The following is a 21547-nucleotide window of genomic DNA, read 5'->3' as shown; positions in this document are numbered from 1 at the left end:
CACAATGAACGCCAGCACAGATTTCCTGGCTGGAGTGATAGCAATGAGGTTCCATCAGCAAACACCTTCATAACTCTGGCTGGATTTGTGTTGTTTTAAAAAATCTGTAGAGTTTCACCATATCTTGCTTTCCTAACAGGTATTATTATCAAAACAGCTATATACTTATGAATGTTTCATTAGGGTTCTATGTATTTATAGCACTTTACTTAGCAAAGAGTGACGGTACCAGCTATCTGAAAACAAATATCACACACAATCACAGCTTAAGTAGAACAACCCTCAGCAACAAAACCGGGGCAACAGCCTGTCAAAATGCTTCTATTCCTAGATGATGGGATGGATATTGGTTAGCAAACTGAAATATAAAGGGGTAAGAAATGAGCACTGCTGTTAAATATTTATGTGGACACCCACAGAAAACACGTTTTGTGATCCCTTCTCTTTCCCCTACAAGGGCTTTTTTGTGAACAGAGGCATAAGAAGACTTCAAAGTGGTTCCGTGGGCTCAGATGAATGGCTGTCAACATCATGGACAGGTGACGCCAGCTTCAAAGCCTCAAGTCCCTTTCAAGAGGTAGGCAGTGAATTAGCTGCCTGTGTTGGTTTTGCAATGGATGAACTGAACGGTTGTGTCCCCAGGGCTGTCCTGTGCTGCAAGTCACTCTGTGTTTTAAGGAGCAGTGTTCACCTGAGAAAAATCGAACTTCTTATTTAGTGACTTTTCATCCTCTCAAGACTGTGCTAAGTGTGCTGGTCCAGGGGGGAGGTTACCGTGGGGCGAGGTCCAGGACCTGAGTCGAGGGTCGGCAGACAGTCCTCCACGGATGAAGCGGGGTACAAAGCGAGTAGCCAGGCAAGGACAGGAACTCTGGGGGAACAGGACTGGGTGCTGGCCAAAATAGCTCTCCAACGACGTTGCTCCCGCAACCTGGGACCGGGCTGACTGGCCTTTATCTTCTCTGAGGCCAGGGGCGGCCCCGGCCCCCAGGAGACCCGCCTCTCCTGGCCTTAAGGCGAGCATTCCTCCTGGGGGAAACCAGTTCCCTCCGCCTCTCTGCCCTGAGCCTCTGCAGCTCAGGAGAGGATGGAGGGTTACTGGACCCAGGGGGAGACTCACCTTCCCCTGACAGGGCTGGGAGAGGCGCACCTGTAGGCACTGTGTCCTCAACCACCTCCGGAGCCAGAGTGGATTCACCTGGTGCCTGCTCCTGAGGATCCGGCACAGGTGCAGGCGCCTCAGAATCAAGGCCCTGCCCCAGTTCAGCCGGCCCTGGAGGCGGGGACTCCTGTGTAGGCTGGGATTCCTCCGGTTCAGCCTCTGAATCGGATTCCCAGGCCATCACACTAAGCCACATTGAGCTAGTTCACAAAACACGCTAAACCAAACGTTAACTTGGGGAGACAGTGCAAACCAACCACAAACTGTAGTGGTTAGTGGGGAGAGCGCTTAACCACCAATCCCAGCCAGTGGCGTAGTAAGGGGGGTGCCAGAAGGGGCCATGGTGCTGGGCATGGATTTTGGAGGGGGTGCGAGGCAGGCGTCCCCCCCACAGGCCTGTCCCAGTGCTCCTCTCCCAGCATTGAAGGAACCAATGTTCGTGGAAAGGACCGTGGGTTGGGCTGTGCTGCGGGTGCTGGCATGGGAACACTTGCTTCAGACCCAAGTACTGTTAACTGGCTGGGCTCCAGGTGGCAGCACCCTGCCCGGATTCCAGCCTTGCAAGGCTGCTGTGGGGATGTGTTGTGGGGACATGGCAGGCCATGCCCCTGAGGGGCGTGTGGCTGTTGCACCCTCCCGAGTCTTGCAAGGCCGCGCATGGAGGGTAGTTTGGAGACACAGCAACCGTGCACCCTTCAATCCCATTTTGATTTTTCTGAGTTTGTTTTTCCAATGTAAAGTTTGGTTCACCACATTTCCACATCAGTTTGTGACTTTTAAAAACCCACAAAAACCCCACATGAAAATTTGTCTGTATTTTAGCACACATTGCAAAGAATTTCCCCTAATACAATGTATTTTGATATTTTCACCAATATATTAATGTTTAGGCACATTTCCTCAGCATATATGCTTTCTTGTACACTTTTGGCGGGGTGTGTGGAGAATTGCACTGCAGGTTTTGGAGAAGTATGACTTCTGAAGGGTAAATCTGTTTGTATATTGTTTTGGAAACTGCAAATGACAGAGGTTCTCATTACAATGCAAACGACACTAAATTTCTCCCTTATTCCTAGTGCACCCTTGGAACTTATCACTGCTTGGAAGTGTGGGTTGAGTGTAAGCATATAAATGAACCTCAAGATGCAAAAAGGCTGGAAGTCGCCAACCCTAAACTAAACAACTGGCTATTTCACCACAGCCTTTTATTTCTTTGGTTTTGTTTCGCAGAGTGTGAAAGTGCCAGTGGGAGTGTCATTGGAAGAGGGAGCAGTCTGATGCTTTTGTGCCCCAGTTGGGAATCAAAGAGAAAATCTCTCAGGCTTCAGCTGCTTAAGAAGGCTTGACCTCTCTCTCCAAGACATTCACTGCATTGTCTCTCTCCACCCCCACTTTTTTCCTTTTTCTTTTTGGGAACACACAAGGAGAAACAGAATAAGCAGAGTGGATGCAACAAAGCGAGGACAATGAGCAGAGCAGAACATACTCAATAAAGGAGGTGCAGTCTGAGGAGACCTCAAACAAACCTCCTGGCTTTTATTCTCCTTACTACAGTTCAGTTGTTCTTAAGCAGCTTGCGGTTTTTATATGGACAGCAGCCAGTGTTTCTGGGACCCTTTACTATTGAGTCAAGCTGATACAAAACATATTAAAGCAGTCATCTTTCTTGTTTCCCTGTCTGGCTAGCAGAGTGCTTTGTGGCTTTTAATACTGTACTTCTTTACCAGGTTGCTGCTAACTGCATTTATCTACACCCAATGCTTTTTTTCCTGGGGGGACGCAGGGGTACGTATACCCCTAAACATTTTGTGAATCTAAGTTTGGCCTCATTGAGGGGCAGTATTTCAATATGAGTAGGAAAATGAGAGTACCCCTAAACATTTTTAAGAGAAAAAGCACTGTCTACACCACTAAAAAAAAGGGACACATATTTGCATAGAATCTACTAATTTATATAGAGAGTTGCAAATTTAGAAATAATAGTTGATGCCCCAATTAGTCATACTCAGAGTTGACTGAAATCAATTAACTTAAGCAACAAGTCTGTTAATTTTGAGTATAACAATTGCATTTCAACCAATTACTCTAATGTAAACAATTCTTATCTCTTATTAATTTATAGAACCCCCTATATGCCAAAATAGCTTCTAAGCTGTTTAGAACTATTTGACCAATAATAAAAATGCACAATAGCATTCCATTGGGGCATTAAAACATTCTCAATTAAAATATGCAATAAAACAAAAAGCACAGCAAATAAAAGAATAAAATCAGAAATAGAAAACCATATATCTCACCATGGTGGAAAATACAGTAACCAGCTTGTCCAAGTGCCCAGTGCTGATTGATCACTTCAAAGGCCCTGCTTTCCCTTCTCATGGTTATTTTTAATCGAGGTCTGTCATCTGTAAATAATGGCCTATTTATTTATTTCCTTTCCTTTATATGCCACCTTTATTTTCCAAGGATCTCAAGTTGGTGTATATGTTTTTTCTTCCTCCCCATTTCCTCCTCACAACAACCCTGTGAGGTAGGTTAGGCTAAGAGATGGTTGCTGCCCCAAGGTCACCATCAAGGCTGAGTGGGGGTTCGAACCCTGGTCTCCTAGGTCATAGTCCAGCACTCTAACCATTACTCCTAGTGCCCTCCAGATGTTGCTGGACTACAAGCCCCATTCCCTCTATTGGCATTGCTGGCTGGAGCTGATGGGAATCAAAGTCACATCAAAGGCTACAGACCTCCCATCATAGCCTTAAAGAGGGTGGGGAGAGCCTTATAGGGAGGGGAGCTGCTACTGCAATCCATCATATGCAGGTTGGTATATGTCTGGAGTGGCTCATCATTGGAGCTATAGGCTTTTGGTGGAGTGACTCCAGTTAGTCAACAGTCATGTGGCTGGGGTTGAAGGAAGTTGGCATTCCAGCAACCTCTGAAGCACCAGAGATGAGCGAACATTTGGACTCAGCATTAGCAACCCCTTGTGTATATGATGCAAGCACAGTTGGGGGGTGGGGAAAGCTTATCTTTTGGTCTTTGAACATTAAGATAAATTGCTCACACTTGTAAAAGCCAAGGACATGCAGCAGCTAGCCAGCTTTCTTTTCCTGCCAGCCACCAATGTTGGTTACTTAGCATAAAGAGATCCAAGACCTTGCTTTCTCTGTTTAGCATGATCGTTGACAGTGCCTCTCAAAAGCCTCCATCTTTTAAAATTCTAAATCCCTCTCTGATTTCTTATTGTTAGGGGATTAATGGGAATAAAAGGCAAGCTCCACCTTTTCAATGCATTGGTATTGGCTCAGAATAGGAAGGGCAAGAGAAAAGGGGAGGGGAATCAGGATTTCTGTTTGCTTCTGTTTCTCTTTTCTAAATTCTGTAGTTAATGGCGTTGGCTTTAGAGTGTGCTAGGCCGGCAAATTTGAATCTGGTTTTGGGGCACTCCCATCAAAATCTGTTTTTTTTTGGGGGGGGGGAGCAGGTCCCTCCTGAGGTTTTTGTGCAACACTCAGAGGATGCAGATTTCAAAAAGTAGGAGAGGCAAGCTAGTAGCCCATTCCTTCTGTGCTGTGTTCTGTGGATTTGCCTTGCCTATTGCAGAGGTCTGTCTCTTTTCCTCCCTGTCGCTTTAAGGCTGATCATCAGCTTTGTAGCATGAAGGATCCTCCCAGAGGTAGGTATGCCTTTTTGACTTTTCAGGATGCTGGTTTTGTAATGTGTGTCCCCTTTAGGGGTACTTTCTTCTCCCAAGAGGCATCATTTGCATGCAATGGCACAAGAAGTCTTGGTGATGCAAGAAATTCACCAGACCAGTGACAGACAGTGTGTACAAAGGACTGTGAGCTGTGGTGGTTGTGGGTGACTTGAGCACCCCTCCAAGCCGTTAAAAGCAAAGCTCACATGGCAAGGAGCCCTGGTGGTGCTGGGTGGGGGAGGGGGCTGGTTGCTGTGGCAACGGAGGCCTTTGAAATGGCCTGGGCCTCAAACTTTACTCTACTCAGTTAACTTTCTGTCAGGTTCCCGAACAAGCACAACCAAAAGACAGTTCTCTCAAAAACTTCTCAAATGCTTTTAGGAAAAGTTAAGAGAATTTCCCTCCAAAACGTAACCAACCTCTTCAAGGGATATCACCACAGAGCTGTTAGTAGGCCGAGAGAGTCCTAAAGAGCTGTTTGGCTTTGTTAGTTTACAAGTCATATTTTTTTCAGCCTTTAGCTCAATCTTCCTGCTTAACTAATTAGGGAAGAGGATGGGGGACCATTTTTTCCATTGCATGTCCCTGCCTTCCTTAGAAGCCATTGGCATTGTGTTTAGGGGACCCTGCTGTTTAATCGGCAGGTTTCAAAAATGAAAAGCCCACAAAACCTGCTATGGTGGTGGCCATACTGTCTGTAATGTGAGCAGGAGCTGAAGTGATTTAGAAATGGTTGAATGAGGGGGTGGAATCAGCTAAGGTTGAAACCAGCGGGAAAAGAAAGCTAAGAGTCACAGAGTCATCATGGAAGAGATCTGGCCACTGTCGTTTTTGTGCAATATGTCATTTGCAAGCAGCCCACTGGTAAGCAAAGCTTGTTCCTTCTAATCCAGTCTCCATGGACCATTTGCAATCTTGCAAATACTATGCCGGGCTCTGTGCCTGATATACCCGCTTCCGCTCCTAGGCAGTACGATGGGAGAATCTGGGTCCTGCTCAGAAGATGTCCTAGGCTTCTCAAACAATGTTTGAGAGAGTGGGACTGTGCATGCTTGCCCTGCATCCCAGCCATCCTGTCCTCTGCTGGCCTTCCTGTCAAATGTACATGGGCATTGTCAGGGCTTCCCTAGTGAACCACACCATGGATTTGTCAGGACTTGCCCAAGACATTGTTCTGCCTGAGGCAGGAGCAAACCATTTCATGTGTGCAGAAACTGATTGGACTGGTGATTGAATGTTGCTTCGGAAGCATCCATACCAAACGTTTAAAGTACATAACTTTTTCCTGAAGAATCTTGGAAACTGCAGTTTTACCTATGGCAGAGCAGAGCTATAATTCCCAGCATCCTTAACAAACTGCAGTTCCCAGGATTCTCTGGGGGCGGGGGAAGCCATGTGTTTTAAATGTGTGTGAAATGTATGGTGTAGATGTGACCTAAGTGCCTTTTAGTGCACCTGAAGGCAGCAGGCTAGCAATGACAGGCCACACAGCTCAGATCTCTAATGGAAAGGAGATATGGCTGGGTGGGCTCTTCAGTGCTGCCCCCAGGCATCTGGGGCAATTGCCTCTCTCTGCTTGGGTGACAATATTGTTCCAAGGATATTGTGTAGTGTTTGCTCTTCTAAGTCTTCAAAGCTCTATGCTCCAGTGCGAACCTACTATGGTTGATCATGTAGCCAGATTTTTCTGATAGAGGAAGAAGGGGCCAGGGACAGCCTCTCTACTTGCTGATTTTCCTGACAGGGCAAAAAAGTTTGTGGGGCAGGGTTACCTGCTAAATTTTATATTAGCTCTATTTAGTAATTTGGTATTTTGTTTTAGAAAACGTGCTTGATATCAGAAACAGTTTGGGGTGTGTGTGTTTGAAAAAAGTTACTGTTATAAGGACAGCCTTTCTCAACCTGTGGGTCCCTAGATGTTGTTGAACTACAACTCCCATCACCCCTAGTTAGCAAGGCCAGAGCTCAGGGATGATGGGAGCTGTAGTCCAACAACATCTGAGGACCCACAGGTTGAGAACCACTCATTTTAGCACAATTTTAGGAAGAATGTAAATCTTGGTATTGTGGATAGGGCCTGACATTTAGGACCTGTGGCTTCTTGAAATGCCATAAGAGCTAGCTGCTTTGCATACTGTTGCCACAAATAAGGATTTTGTGGCACATGAGCTGTAGTTGTACAGTTGTACAGAAACAAGCGGTCACAGATGGGAAGTCCCTCTCTCAAACACTAACAGATTTCAGGCAGCCACCACAATCATACGCACTTGTCACTAGGTCAGAGGTACCAATGCTTCTGAATACCAGTTGCTGGAAATGGCAGGAGGGAAGAATGCTCTTATGCTCAGGTCCTCTTTGCTGGTTTCCCACAGGTACATATCTGGTTGGCCCCTGTGAGAACAGGATGCTGGACTAGATGGGCCACGTTCTGAGGTATGGACTATTGGAAAAGGGGTCATAGCTTGGTGGTGGAGCATCTACTTTGCACACAGACTGTCTCAGCTTCAGACTCCAGGTACGACTGGGAGAGACCCTTGTATGAAGCCCTGGAGAGCTGCTGCTACTCATTGTATACAATGGACCAATGGGCTGACAGCTGATATAAGACAGCTCCCTACGTTCCTATGTAGGAACATAGATTGATTCACTACAAGTGCAATGCTGCTCTGTGATCAGAGAGTTAACTCATGAACCAATTAAGCTCAGACCACAGGCTGTGAGGTGAGGATTCAGTGGGAAACATTAGCAGCCCAAATCCATACACATGCACTTGGGACGGGAGCTATCTCACAGAGTAAACATGGGCTGAATGGAGTAGACATTATCTTCCAGTTCCACATTTGCACAACAAACCACACAAAAGCTTGAGTGACAATTTTTTTGACTACATTTTGCTTAGGCTTCTGCCAGTTTATGCCCTTCTGCAGTAGTCTCACGTTCCACCCTGTTGAATCCTGTTTGTTTTATTTTATTTCGACATGTTTATCCTGCTCAATCATCTGTCACCTCTGGGCATCTCACACATGAAAAATATATAATACAAAGACAATAATAAAAGTAAAAGAATCATTATATAAAAGCAGCACAAAATTAGCAAAAGCCATGAGAAAAACATACAATAGCAAAAAATAAAAAAATCAGTGTAACAGTGCTAATAAATATATACACATAGAATTGTAGAGTTGAAAGGCACCCCAAGGGTCATCTAGACCAACTCCTGCAATATATATATTAAAGGGAAATAGAATAGATCTTTGTCCTCAGATATCTTGCATTGTAATGATTCAATGCCCAAAGGAAGAGGATAATGTTTAGAAGAAATATATAAAATTTATTTATATATGAAAAGGCCTAGTGAATGCTTTTAATTTACTTGAACCCTGCTGAGGCCTGTTTGTGTGGCGTGCAGGGGGTTAGGCTGCCAAAGGGATGTCTAATTATCATGTCCACAGGCCAGCTAGTCCAAAGCACCTGCTCTTCTGTGCTTTTTACATTACAAAGTAATCAAAACATTGGCGCCTTCCATCTCTGCAAAACAAAAAGCACCTTGAAACAGTTCTGATGGAAAGCGACACAACCCATTACAAACATCAGTAGCCATAAGGTAATAAATCTTATTGTGCAATGGGAAACAAATCTTCAGCTGATTTTCAGGAAAACAAAATGATTTTCAGGAAAACAAAATCTTCAACTGATTTTCAGGACCTAGTTAAATGAAAAAGAGAATAATCCCAGTGTCTCTTTCTGTGTGTGCTTTATTTTTTATTTTTTTTAAGAATACAAAGAGGGATTGGTTTTTAATTCTTCAGGTTGTAAGGGGGACCACTAAACCATCAAAAAAAGAGGGGGCAAAGGAGGGGACAGATTTGCAAAACAACAACAACCAGCTTGTATTCATTTATGTCTGTAGGTGCTAATTTAGAAATAATTACTTCAGTTTAAATAGAATGTAATACAGAGCTTTCCTGGTGGTTGTGTGCCTGCACAGTCTGCTGTCCAGCTTAAAATTGGGGTTCTTTAACTTTAAATGGGATTTGGACTGGACAGAGCCCTTCAAACAGAGTACCATCCTCTGTAAAGTGACCATTCTGTGTGAAGGAGACTTGTTTTCTAGATGAGCCTACCTACCATATTTTTTGCTCTATAAGACTCACTTTTTCCCTCCTAAAAAGTAAGGGGAAATGTGTGTGCGTTTTAAGGAGCGAATGCAGGCTGCACAGCTATCCCAGAAGCCAGAACAGCAAGAGGGATTGCTGCTTTCACTGTGCAGCGGTCCCTCTTGCTGTTTTGGCTTCTGAGATTCAGAATATTTTTTTTCTTGTTTTCCTCCTCCAAAAACTAGGTGCATCTTGTGGTCTGGTGCGTCTTATAGAGCGAAAAATACGGTAATTTACACTTTTCGAAACAAGGTGCAAGCTGAAACATAACCACCCTTCAAAATTCACACTTCTCCAGATTTTGCGATGCATTTCTCCAGCTAACTAATATGTACAAAAATGCATATGCTAAAGTGTGCTGAAAATGCATTATGTACAGCTGAAAATAACATACAAAAATGCTTCATATTAGGGCATGTTCCTTTGCAAAATTGTTTATATGAGGCAAAATAGAACAGAAAAATGCATATTAGAAGAAATTTGCAGTAAAGTGCTGATGAATATTCATGAGGACTTTAAAAAATGCTAACTGATGTGGTAGTATGGAAAATGAAACTTAAGGTTGGCAAAATGAGAAAGAGAAACTGCGAGAAACCAAAACTGACAGATCTGCTCATTCCCATAGTGGTTCCCTCCCCTCGTTATTTATGGGGCATTGTTTATCCTGCATCTCTGTAGCAGCAAAGCTCAAGTTTCACAGTTGTGTTTAAGCCTGGGAACCAAGGCAGGGTACCTTTGGTAATACAAAAACTATTCTTCTGTTGCACTTTGTTGCCCCTGGATGTTGAGCTTTGTGGTTTGGTCAGAAACATCCCTTTGTTCTTGGTGTCCTTCCTCTGCCACCATTGTTTCCCATTCCATAAATAACCAGACATTTTGCGGTTTGGAAAGTGATAGGTAAATGGAATGAAAAGCATAGGATGAATGATTAATGCAAAGATGTGTAAACTCCGATAAGCAAATCAAGGTGAATACAAGATGAATGTTCTTTGCTGAATAAATTGGAATGGATGCTCAATAAGTACCAAACATAGTGTAACCACCGCATAAGCATTGTGCAAGCAAATCAGGATGGATGCTGAATAATAAAGGTCCTCTGGAGGGGCTCTGTGTTTGTTGCTCTTTAAGGTTAACTCCCCCCCCCCCTTGGTGCCACAGCTGTGTGGCATTCCTTTTCACTGGCAATGTTGCTAACTGTTTTAATAGATTAATCTCCAGCTGATCTCTATATATTTAATGAACATTACTAATATCCCAAAAGTGTAGTAGCATGGTATTTACATCGTACCCTATACAAAGCAAACTGAAAAACTGACCACAGACTGCTATCTTCTGTGCCCAGTATCTGCTTTTTCTCTTGTGCAGCTGTGATGAAGAATCACATGGACTGAGAAAGCCATAGGCAGCATATCCTGGTAAGTGAACACTATGGATTTGTGCTCCTGGTAATAGTGGAACCCAATTCCCAGGCTATTGGTGTCAGGGGTACCAATCTGAATAAAATATTATGGGGGCGCAGGTAAGTCCCGCCCCACATAATTAATCACATGATACAGTGCACACACACCATTTGAATGGGAATGCCCATCAACTTCGCACAGGCACAGCCCCCTCAAATATTTTATTATGGGGGCCGAAGCCCCAACAGCCCCTAGGAGTTGGTTCCTTCACAATGTTATCTTCACAACAGCCCTATCTTTGAAGTAGGTTCGTTTTGAGAGGCAAGCAACCGGCATAAATCTTATACTAAGCTACCTTACAGGGATCACCAAGTAAGCTTTGTGGATTTGAACTGAGTACGCCTAGTATAAGGGCACTTCCATTCAACGTGTTCATTGAGCATTCGTCCTGATTTGTTTGCAGGGAGGTACATGGCTGTTGCGTCAAAACAAGTGTTATCCCCAGGGTTGCAAGAAGAACATTATTGGTGCAAGTGGTTAGCCTCCCCATGGGTGCCAAATAGCCCAGCACTAGCTCTGAAGCTACTGACCTATCCACTCATTCACCTGATCCCTCATTTTGCTGTTCGCTCACTCAAGGTAGCACCACGGGTGCCTTTGGGAGGACAAGAAGCAACAGAAAACAATCCCTCTGGATGTGATGGGTGCCATTTTACTACACACAGAGGAAACTACAAACCTATCTGTGGAGAAATGCTGTGTATAGGGCTGTCTAAATTTCATGCTTTGAAAAAGATTTTCATGGCCTCTGTTGATGTCAGAGTGTAACTGTCAAAGTTCGAGGCCTTGTGCTGTTTCTGTATTGCAGGCCTAGCTACTTGCCTTGGTGGTAGAAAACAGAGGCAGGCAGAGAGACAAATGGTCACTGCTAATATTTATATCCCACACTTCCCAGTAAATTTTCCCGTCATTTTCTTTACTTCAAAAGGTCTGATCTTTTTGGGGAAGTGGATTTGTTGTGCAAGACCTGCCAATCGGCTATAACTGCACAACCTGAATTTGTGGCTGAATTCCACGCCAAAATACCAACTGCCCATAGTCCCAAGGTTCTTCCCACCATGCTCCACTAGCAGAATGATGTGTATTCATATTCAGTTATAAGCGCCAATCTTGGTGCCCCACTGTGAAATACTTATGCTCCTAGCTGAAGGTTCCAACTTCTTCTCAAGGTCAGAAATGCCCTTTTATGCCTCGGAATACCAGTTGTGGGGAACTGCAGATGGGCAGAGTGCTGTTGCACTCATGCCCTGCTTGCAGACTTCCTACAAGCATCTGGTGACCAATGTGAGAACACGATGCTTGGCTAGATGGGCCAATGGTTTGATCCAGCAACCTCATCTTATGTTCTTACATTACATTGCAAGCTGTAAATAAATTACCAACAATTTCCAAAGAGACGTCCTTTAAGGCTGCAGCCCTAAATACAGTTACTGGAAAGTAAGCATCAGTGGACGCAATGGGGTTTACTTCCGACTACACTATTAAAGTTCTGCAGTAACATTGGGAAGTATTTTTCATTAGCTTGGGTTTTACTGTCATGGCTGATCAGTTCACCATTGGGTGCCTCTTTACAGCATTACTTCTTAAGCAAGACAAATATACACAAATGCCTCTTTTAGTGAGCCAGCCATTAAAAGAGGGGATTTTGTTTTGCATCCTTAAAGTCACTTTCTGCTGCACCAGGCTGTAGAGCTGTTGTGACACAAGACCTTTGTTTCAAGCTATTAAAAACTTTCTTTCAGTGCTAATTGCTAAATTCTGGCTCTCTGACAGGAATCTCCCACCGCACCCCAGCTTCAAATGTGTCAATTGTAAATTGTATAGCCTACAATGAGTTTTTTCTTTAAAAAAGCTTCCTGTTTGGAAGAATGAATATCATATTGTTCAGAATTTATCTGCCACACAAACATACATTTTAGTAGTGAATGATTTCACTCAATATTTGATTATATTTCAAATATAGGTAACCTTAATTGCAGATAAAGATTGGATTTCACAGGGCTTCCTTTTTTTTTAATCTCACCTGCCATGCACACCTTCAGAAAGATTGTGCATGCTAATTCAAGGGTAGCAAACCTCAGGCCTTGAAACCAAATGTAGCCTTCCAGGCACCTCTGTCCAGTCCTCGGACTCTCCCAAAGCCCCATCCCTCACTGGTCCCAAAGGTGGATTTAGGGGCAGCGTGACCAGTTTCCCTGCACAGGGTGCCAAGCCAAGGGGTTGCCTTCCTGCCTCCTTTCCAAAGCCTAGTAAGCTCTTGCTTTGGAAAGGAGGTGTGAGAGGTCTCAGAGTTCTGTAGCCAAAACTAAAAGTAGTAATAATAATAATAATTTATTATTTATACCCCGCCCATCTGGCTGGGTTTCCCCAGCCACTCTGGGCGGCTTCCAGCAGAATATTAAAATACAATGATTCATCAAATATTAAAAGCTTCCCTAAACAGGGCTGCCTTCAGATGGCTTCTAAAAGTCCGATAGTTGTTATTTATGGTATTTACAAGTAACAACGTGACAAGTTACTAGTGACTAGTAACAAGGGCCCAGTGAGGAATGTACCGTAAGATCTCCGTGTTCTGTTCAACAATATGCTTGCTGCCATATACATGCCCTTCCTCCAAACACACTGAACCTGACTCATCATATCAACAGGCATTCCCCTAGTTTATTTAGAACAGATAACATGGTAAATGATGCAGTTGCTACCCAGAGATTCAAAGCAAATATTTGTTCAGCACAAATACATCTCCCTCTTATTTACTTAATCTAGCATATGTTTTGCTCTCCTCTTCCCCTGATTAAACATGCTCTGGTTGCCAAGGAAAGGCAAGCTTCCTAGAGCAAATGTGTTAAACCATTTGAATTCTAGTATGCTACCTAATTACTCTATGTGTTACTTACAAGTATGGCTGTTCAGTCTGAGAGACAGGTGGAGAGTAAATGGGATGAAAGAGATTTAGTAGATTGTTTAGTATATAAATACTGTGATGCTTTCTGCGGTAATGAAAATGGTTTTCTGTTGTGCAAGAAATATTGTTCATCTGTATCTTCCTCTGGAGTCTGATCATAGCAATTAGAAATCAGGAACTTTTTTTTAACCTTTTACATTGCTAATACAAAAACATAGTACATGAAATAAAAGAACAGAAAGAAAAGAAGAAAACATTAGTACAATTTTCATTAATTCAACAGTACAAAAGAAAAATACAGGACTTTTTTCATTTTGTGTGTGTGTGTGTGTGTGTGTGTGTGTGTTCAAAGCTACTTTAATTCTTTTAGAATTAAATGAATCAAATACATAGCATCAGAGAACCCACAGCAATGAGTGTGGGTTTCTGTTTTCTCTTGCGTTCTCACTACAATGTATAATATAAATAATCAATTTCTTGATAAAATGGTCGTAATCCCGAAATCAGGAACTTTTAAAACCTAGTTAGTAACCAGTTTTAAAAACACACATAGAGAGCAGGTCTTAGATGACAATGCACTTATGAATGGTGTTGACTGAAATATGATTATTAAAATCATATTTCACTATTAATATAGGATAATATTGATTATTCAAAAGGCGTATTCTGTTGCTTATTTGGAGTCCTAGTCTCCATTTAAAACTCCTAATTTCCTTCTTCCCAAGTTGTGAAATGCTCCTCTTTTACAAACATGTGGTTTGATGATTAATGAAGTAGTAATAAGGATTTGACCTTTTCTGTTTTGTTTTACTTGAATTTCAACTACTTTTCAAGATGAATCCAGAGTTTAATTAGTAAACTTTTAGAAATCTGCCTGAATTTTTGCTTGACTCTATTAGCTGTGACAGTTCACACAACAACAACAACCCCTTTGCATGAAAGCAGATGGCTCAGTGCACAGATGCTAGGAGACAGGGAAGCTGAATTAGAGCCTGCATCTGGTTAAATATTTGCAGACAAAAAACACCTGACATGTGTCAGCACACTGTTCAGACTGTCAAACCAAAGGGGCTTAGCCCTCATGAACATGAGTCCATGCAATGAAAATTAAAAAACAAAACAAGTGGGTTAAGGGGTGAGGATGGATGTACAACCCTTTCTCCCTCAGTCTTGCTGGTGCTAATAGCTTGGATTGAACTTTAAAAGTTGTGTTGCTTCAGAACAAGAAAATCCTTAATAAAAACATTTTTTTAAAGAGTCGTGTGCTTCAGAAAGTCATCATTTAAACAAATTCTAATTAATTTAAAGTAGGGGGTGTTATATCCCATTATCTGTAATTTGTTCCCTCGGCTTGTGTTGAGGGAACAAATTAAAGTGGGAGGTTGTGGATTCCCCTTCATTGGAGGTTTTTGAGCAGAGGTTGGATGGCCATCTGTCTTGGATGTTTTAGTCGGGATTCCTGCATTGCAGGGTATTGGACGTGATGACCCTCAGGGTCCCTTCCAACTCTACAATTCTAGGATGATTGTTAATGCTCTTACATGCCTTTAGCAACTTGAACTTCAAGATCCAACAGTATCCTTCTCTTCTTTGATATTAGTGATTTCCCTTAAAGGTAAAGGTAAAGGGACCCCTGACCATTAGGTCCAGTCGTGACCGACTCTGGGGTCGCGGTGCTCATCTCGCTTTACTGGCCGAGGGAGCCGGCGTACAGCTTCCGGGTCATGTGGCCAGCATGACTAAGCTGCTTCTGGTGAACCAGAGCAGCGCACGGAAATGCTGTTTACCTTCCCGTCGGAGCAGTACCTATTTATCTACTTGCACTTTGATGTGCTTTCAAACTGCTAGGTTGGCAGGAGCAGGGACCGAACAGCAGGAGCTCACCCCATCGCGGGGATTCGAACCGCCAACCTTCTGATCGGCAAGTCCTAGGCTCTGTGGTTTAACCCACAGCGCCACCCGCGTCCCTTGTGATTTCCCTTGCCCAACAGCAATTTCAGAAGTTTGTGGGAGGGATGGAACTTTTTTTTCTTTTTCTTTTACCACGGATGGAGTCCCTCATCAGCCCTGCTTGCCCACCCTTTGTCTTCTAAGTTTCCTACACTCCATCTGCACTTTTGAACTGAAGATCACAAATAAATTAAAGGGAAGCCATTCATTCCTCTTTCTATGGGCTCAGCTCAGGACGTATATCAACTAAGTCAATTGACTGTATTAATGTTAGTTTTCCCCATCCTCCCTTATTAGTTTTACTGATTCAATTATTTTTCCCCAATTCATTTTGCTGATAGTAATGTCCGTCTAAAGTTTAATTGTAATGCATAATGTATGTTGAATTAGCTTTTGCTAGTTTTAAGCTCGAGGAAAGAAATATTTTGCCTTCTGAGATGAAATCATGTTCAGCTAATTGAAGGTTTTTCTCACTTCATTCAGCTGTTAAACCCTAGCATATGGGCTTTGATCGGCTTTCATATTCAGACAGGCTGGTGGAGGGAGGGTAGAGTGCAAGGGGAGTACAGTAAGAGAGATGCATCACACAAATCTAGACAGTATGTTCTGTAATGTGAGCTAAATGCTATGTAAGCACCACTGAAATCGGCAAACCATCAGCTAACTCCCCTCTCTGAAATTTGCTTTGCTTACCATCTAGCCTGATAAATACTTCTGGAGAACTCAAAATATTGCATACTACTTCGTGATAATTGGGTTGTCCTAACAGAGGCATGCCTGTTGTCTTTGTCCATGCAGTTTTCTTGGCAGGGATACTGGAGTGGCTTGCCGGTTCCTCCTTCAGGTGGATCACGTTTGGTCAAAACTCTCCACCCATGATCTTGGGTGCCCTGCTTGGCATAGTTCATAGCTTCTCTGAGTTATTCAAGCTCCTTCGCCACGGCAAGGCAGTGATCCATGAAGGGGAGAAAAGCAATGACAAACCTAGACAGCATCTTAAAAAGCAGAGACATCACCTTGCCAACAAAGGTCTGTATAGTTAAAGCTATGGTTTTCCCAGTTGTGATGTATGGAAGTGAGAGCTGGACCATAAAGAAGGCTGATCACCGAAGAATTGATGCTTATGAATTATGGTGCTGGAGGAGACTCTTGAGAGTCCCATGGACTGCAAGAAAATCAAACCTCTCCATTCTGAAGGAAATCAGCCCTGAGTGCTCACTGGAAGGACAGATCGTGAAGCTGAGGCTCCAATACTTTGGCCACCTCATGAGAAGAGAAGACTCCCTGGAAAAGACCCTGATGCTGGGAAAGATGGAGGGCACAAGGAGAAGGGGACGACAGAGGACGAGATGGTTGGACAGTGTTCTCGAAGCTACCAGCATGAGTTTGACCAAACTGCGGGAGGCAGTGGAAGACAGAAGTGCCTGGCGTGCTCTGGTCCATGGGGTCACGAAGAGTTGGACACGACTAAACAACTAAACAACAACAACAGAGGCATTGTCCTAATACGGATTTTGGGGCTGCTGTTTTTTACTTATAGACCACATGGTTAACTTTTGCTTTTGAAATGAGTGAGATATGTTTAGCCACATAGGATGCTGCCTTATACTGAGCCAGACCATTAATCCAGCTAGCTTAGTATTATCTGAGTCTAAACTGACCAACAGCATCTTTCCCAAGTTTCAAGCAGGAGTCATTCTTAGGCCCACCTGAAGATGCTGGAGATTGTACCTTGGAGCCCCTGCATGAAAAACAGATGCTCTGCCACTGAGCTGTGGCGTTTCTGCTTCTAACGTTTGCTTCAGAGTAATCATGATGGCATCAGATTACACGTATATTTTTTTCATACGTTAATAGAGAAGAACTGTGGCACTTGCACTGTATAGTACAGCAAAATTGTCCAGCAGATTACTTCTTAAATAGGTTTCACTGAATCTGCAAATGAAAAGTAAATTTTGAACCCAATTTAAAGTGCTAGTTCTAACCTTTAAAACCCTAGGCAAGCCTTCGCCAACTTAGCTGTGCTAACTGGGGCTGATGAGAGTTGTAGTCCAAAACACTTGGAGGACACCCGATTGAAGTCAGCCTTAAATAGCTTGGGGCAAGCGTGGAAGACCACCGGGGGCAGTGTGTCCTGTTTCACTGCTTGAGGCGAAATAGGAAGTCCTGACCTGCCGCTGATTTGGGATGAGATCACACTAATATTGCACAAAATGTCATGCATGACTTCAGCGAGATCTTGACGGAAATTGTCACAATCTCACCCAAAATCAGCACCAATACCAGCACTGCTTCTCTGTCAGTAGCGGGGCAGGCAGGACACCCAAGAGAGCACTGCCTTGGGGCCTCTCGCCTGAGATGGCAGCCTCACCCTGCCTAATAGCTGTGCCGGCCTTGAAGACCACACCTCCCATATGATGTACCTACCAAACCTTTGAATCTTTGAGGTCCCTGCTCTGAGGACCTTTGCTGAATGAAGTAAGATGGGTGTCCACATCCGAACAGTGATGGATAATTGCTGGTTGTAGCACATGCTTATCTCTTGCTTCTTGCTCCTAAAGACATGATGATGTTTGCTGCCCAAGTACTGGCACAGAGAACAGGGAGTACCCTTTTCTGAATCACTGTGACGAGGTTCTCTTTTTCCAAAATCCTTCTCAGTTACTCTCATAATGCTTCTGGGGAAGCTGTAAAGTCTTGTGGTAAATTCTTTTCTCGGTACAGAGTAACCCAGCAAGAGCAAACATGTGTGCTGGCTGCACCAGGTGGCTGCCAGGTCAACTTACAAGCATTTGTACCAGATACTAGATTGGCTGTGCTACTATGACCTTGATTCTTCCAGTGCACTGAAAACTAAGCATGACATATGAGCATAACCCCTGCACTCACACAGGCATGCTTTTGCTATTGAGAATATACAGAGCCTAGGGTTTGCCAATCAAAAGGTTGGTGGTTCGAATCCCCGTGACGGGGTGACCTCCTGTTGTTCGGTCCCTGCTCCTGCCAACCTACCAGTTTGAAAGCCCGTCAGAGTACAAGTAGATAAATAGGTACCACTCCAGTGGGAAGGTAAACGGCATTTCCGTGTGCTGCTCTGGTTTGCCAGAAGCGGCTTAGTCATGCTGGCCACGTGACCCGGAAGCTGTCTGCAGACAAGCGCCGGCTCCCTCGGCCAGTAAAGTGAGAGGAACGCTGCAACCCCAGAGTCGTCCGCGACTGAACTTAACGGTCAGGGGTCCCTTTACTTTTACCTTTACCTTTTGAAGTCAGCTTCCTGCTGTCTTGGGGCGGACAATAGGTGGGCAATAGATGCAACAGTAGGAAAGAAACGGTAACTTTCAAAGGAAAAGATGTTAACAAAGCCTTTTAGGATGAAATGCTCCCAAGTGCCATGACTATTGCTTTAGGAGGCTCATTCAGTATTTCCCTTCTAGTGCTTAGGAGTTTCCAACCATAGGCCACCATGATTTTGTTTTAAAGCTTCTATCCCTACCATACATTTAGCAGTTGAAATGTGTTGCTTCAGGTATATGAAAAGTAACAGCTTACTGCTGAAGTCTTTATCTACCTAAATCAAAGGCTGGTGCTACATCTGTTGATTTCAGAGAGTTAGGACTGCACACTCAAGAATGTAATTAATCAGAACATTATCTGAGAATCTGACTGGCCTCCTGGGTGCAGAACAGTTGGTTGGATTGGCAGAGGAAGTAGCTGCTTTGTTGATCTCAGAGACTATACTAAGGAGATAAAGTAATAACTTTAATTGACCAGCTTTTGCTGGTTTAGGGTTATGTATGCTTTGGAGTTACAACAGGATTTGCTCACAGTAGAGTATTGATTCTAGCAATTCAGACTTGAGTTTTCTTTATGTTATCTCTCAAAGTATATAAACGTATGAAGCTGTCTTTCACAACAGCTGCACTCAAACATCACTTTATTCCATCTTCCCAACGTTTCCTTACCAGTTTTGCATTTTGTGGAATTTCCCCCCTCGATGAAAAATCTGCTTCTTGAAATCTTGTGGAAGTTTAGCACTCATATTGGTTCTAGAAAAAAAAATTGTTTCCAATCTCGGAAAATCACCTGACTTATGCACTGTAAGTTTCCTGTGGTTTGCATGGAATATCCCCCGCCCCACCCTGCCCAAACCGTGTTAACATGACAACATTCCAGACACTAGTTTGGCACAATATGCTGTGAATTCTGTGAGCATAAGCATACGTGTGCTGAAAGGGTGAAGTGGCGACATGTGTGATGACATGAATAAGGCCAAAATAACCTGCATTAGGAATGAAATGGGGAACCATATCTATAGACAAAAGATATCTGCCATTGATTTGCCGTCTGCTGTATCTCTTTATGTGCTACAGATAAGCCTGTCGCTGAAGCTGTTGAGCGACAGCTAAATAGAGTGGGAGTCTGTCAGATCACAGTGTAGCACAGACTTCTTTTGAGCAAAGAAGGCTCCATGGAGGAGGTATCTCAGGTGATTAAAAAGCTCAAGAATTAGAAATCTGTGAGGCCAGATGGTTTTGTGGGGGATTTCTATTAGAGAGAGAGAGAGAGACCTGCCGATCCTTTACCTAATGAACTTCTTGAAAAGCATGCTGGCTTTAGGGGTACCTCCAGATTTGTGGAAGGTTTCAGGATTAATGGTGATACCCAAGCCTGGAAAGAACAGAGGGTGGTTGAGTCAAACAGGGTGATTGCATTAGTGCAGAGGTTCGTGACCTGTCATCTTCCAGATGTTGCTGGATTACAACTGTTCTCACCTGGTTGTGGCTGATAGGAGCTAGAGTCCAACAATACCGGGAAGGTACCATGATTTTATATATGTATATAGTTTTTATTCTATCCATGTTTAATTGCATTTTAATGATTAGTTTTTCTACGTTTTTAGCTGTCCCTGTTTTTATCTGTAAACTGCCTTGAGTCCCCTCAGGGGGATGATGATGATGATATTATTATTATTATTATTAATAATAATAATAATAGCAGCATCCTGTGAATTCTTGCACTTGACATAAAAAATAAAAGTTTTATAAATTGAAATGAGGGTTCCTAACAAGACTTCCTGGAGAAAAAATGGGTTTGGGAAATATACAAATAACTGTAGAGCCATACCTTTACAAGTAATCGGAAGCAGTGGTGAGTGCTAACTATTTGAACTGGCGACCAGTGGTGGCACTGCGCAAAGGAATGAAGCAGGGCTGCCCTCTTCCACCACACCTATTTGCAATCTTTTTGGAACCTTCAGTCCTGCCTTTGCCAACCTGTGCCCTCCAGTTGTTTTGGGCTACAGATCTCATCAGCCCCAGCCAGCATACCATAAAGAGGAGCAGATCAGTTGCATGGCATTAACTTTCTGTAGACTGTCTGTCACAGCACTTCCTGTTAGTCCCTCAACTGATGAATGTTTATTTAATTAATTAATTATGTATTATGTTTCTATCCTACCTTTTCTCCAAGGAGCTCAGGGTGGCATACATGGTTCTCCCGCCTATCCATTCTACCCTCACAACAACACAGTGAGGTAAGTTAGGTTGAGAGATGTTGACTGGCCCAAGGTCACCCTGTGCACTTCATTGCTGAGCAGGGTTTTGAACTCTGGTTTCCCAGGTCCTAGCCCAACAATCTAACCACTATACCACAGTGGCTCCTGGAAGGAAAGATGATAAGAAAATGACTCAAGAAAAGGAAGCTTTATACATGGGAGATCTGGCTGCAACCTATGACATTCAGCTTTCCCTTAAGGGATTGCCTTGCTCCTTGTATCTTATGTTATTTCTGAAAATTTGCTTTGAAAATGGGTTAGTGGGTTTCCCCTACTTGGTAACCTTGCTCTACATTTCTGTGCTAATCCAAATTGATTTCTCAAAGATTAAACTGCTTGAGGGAGGGAGACTTTGGGAGCCATACTTAAACATGCAATGACAAAAACAGCGTAGCTTAATCCATACGGATGGGCAAAGGATATTCAACAAGACACATTCAGCTATTACTGTGGCATCCCAGGGTGTTCAGCTGCTATTTCGGTTCCAGCGTGCTGGGAGATGCAGCAAGGAAAATCTCCCTTGCAGGCAGCCCAGAAAACCTGACAGGTGGACTCCTCGCAAGGCTGGAAACGGCCGGAGAGCCTTATTATACCATCTTCAGAGGGATAGAGTAGGACAGGTGAGCATAGAAGGCAAAGAGTAAGGAGAGGATGATGAGCCTTCTGTG

At 43.5% G+C, this 21547-nt stretch overlaps 1 long non-coding RNA gene across 1 annotated transcript in view; it reads right to left on the bottom strand.

Moving 5' to 3' along the window:
• The window catches only part of LOC309341361, a 72792-nt gene that overhangs the window by 46820 nt on the left and 4425 nt on the right, over positions 1 to 21547 (bottom strand). Inside the window, exon 2 of the long non-coding RNA XR_014156265.1 lies at positions 3460 to 3567. This is a non-coding gene — a long non-coding RNA (uncharacterized lncRNA). The remainder of the gene's footprint in view (positions 1 to 3459; positions 3568 to 21547) is intronic.

This window comes from Podarcis erhardii, assembly GCF_964252035.2.
Source record: "Podarcis erhardii genome assembly, chromosome: 4".
Taxonomy (NCBI): Eukaryota; Metazoa; Chordata; class Lepidosauria; order Squamata; family Lacertidae; genus Podarcis; species Podarcis erhardii.
This window is presented reverse-complemented; position numbering and strand designations above follow the sequence as displayed.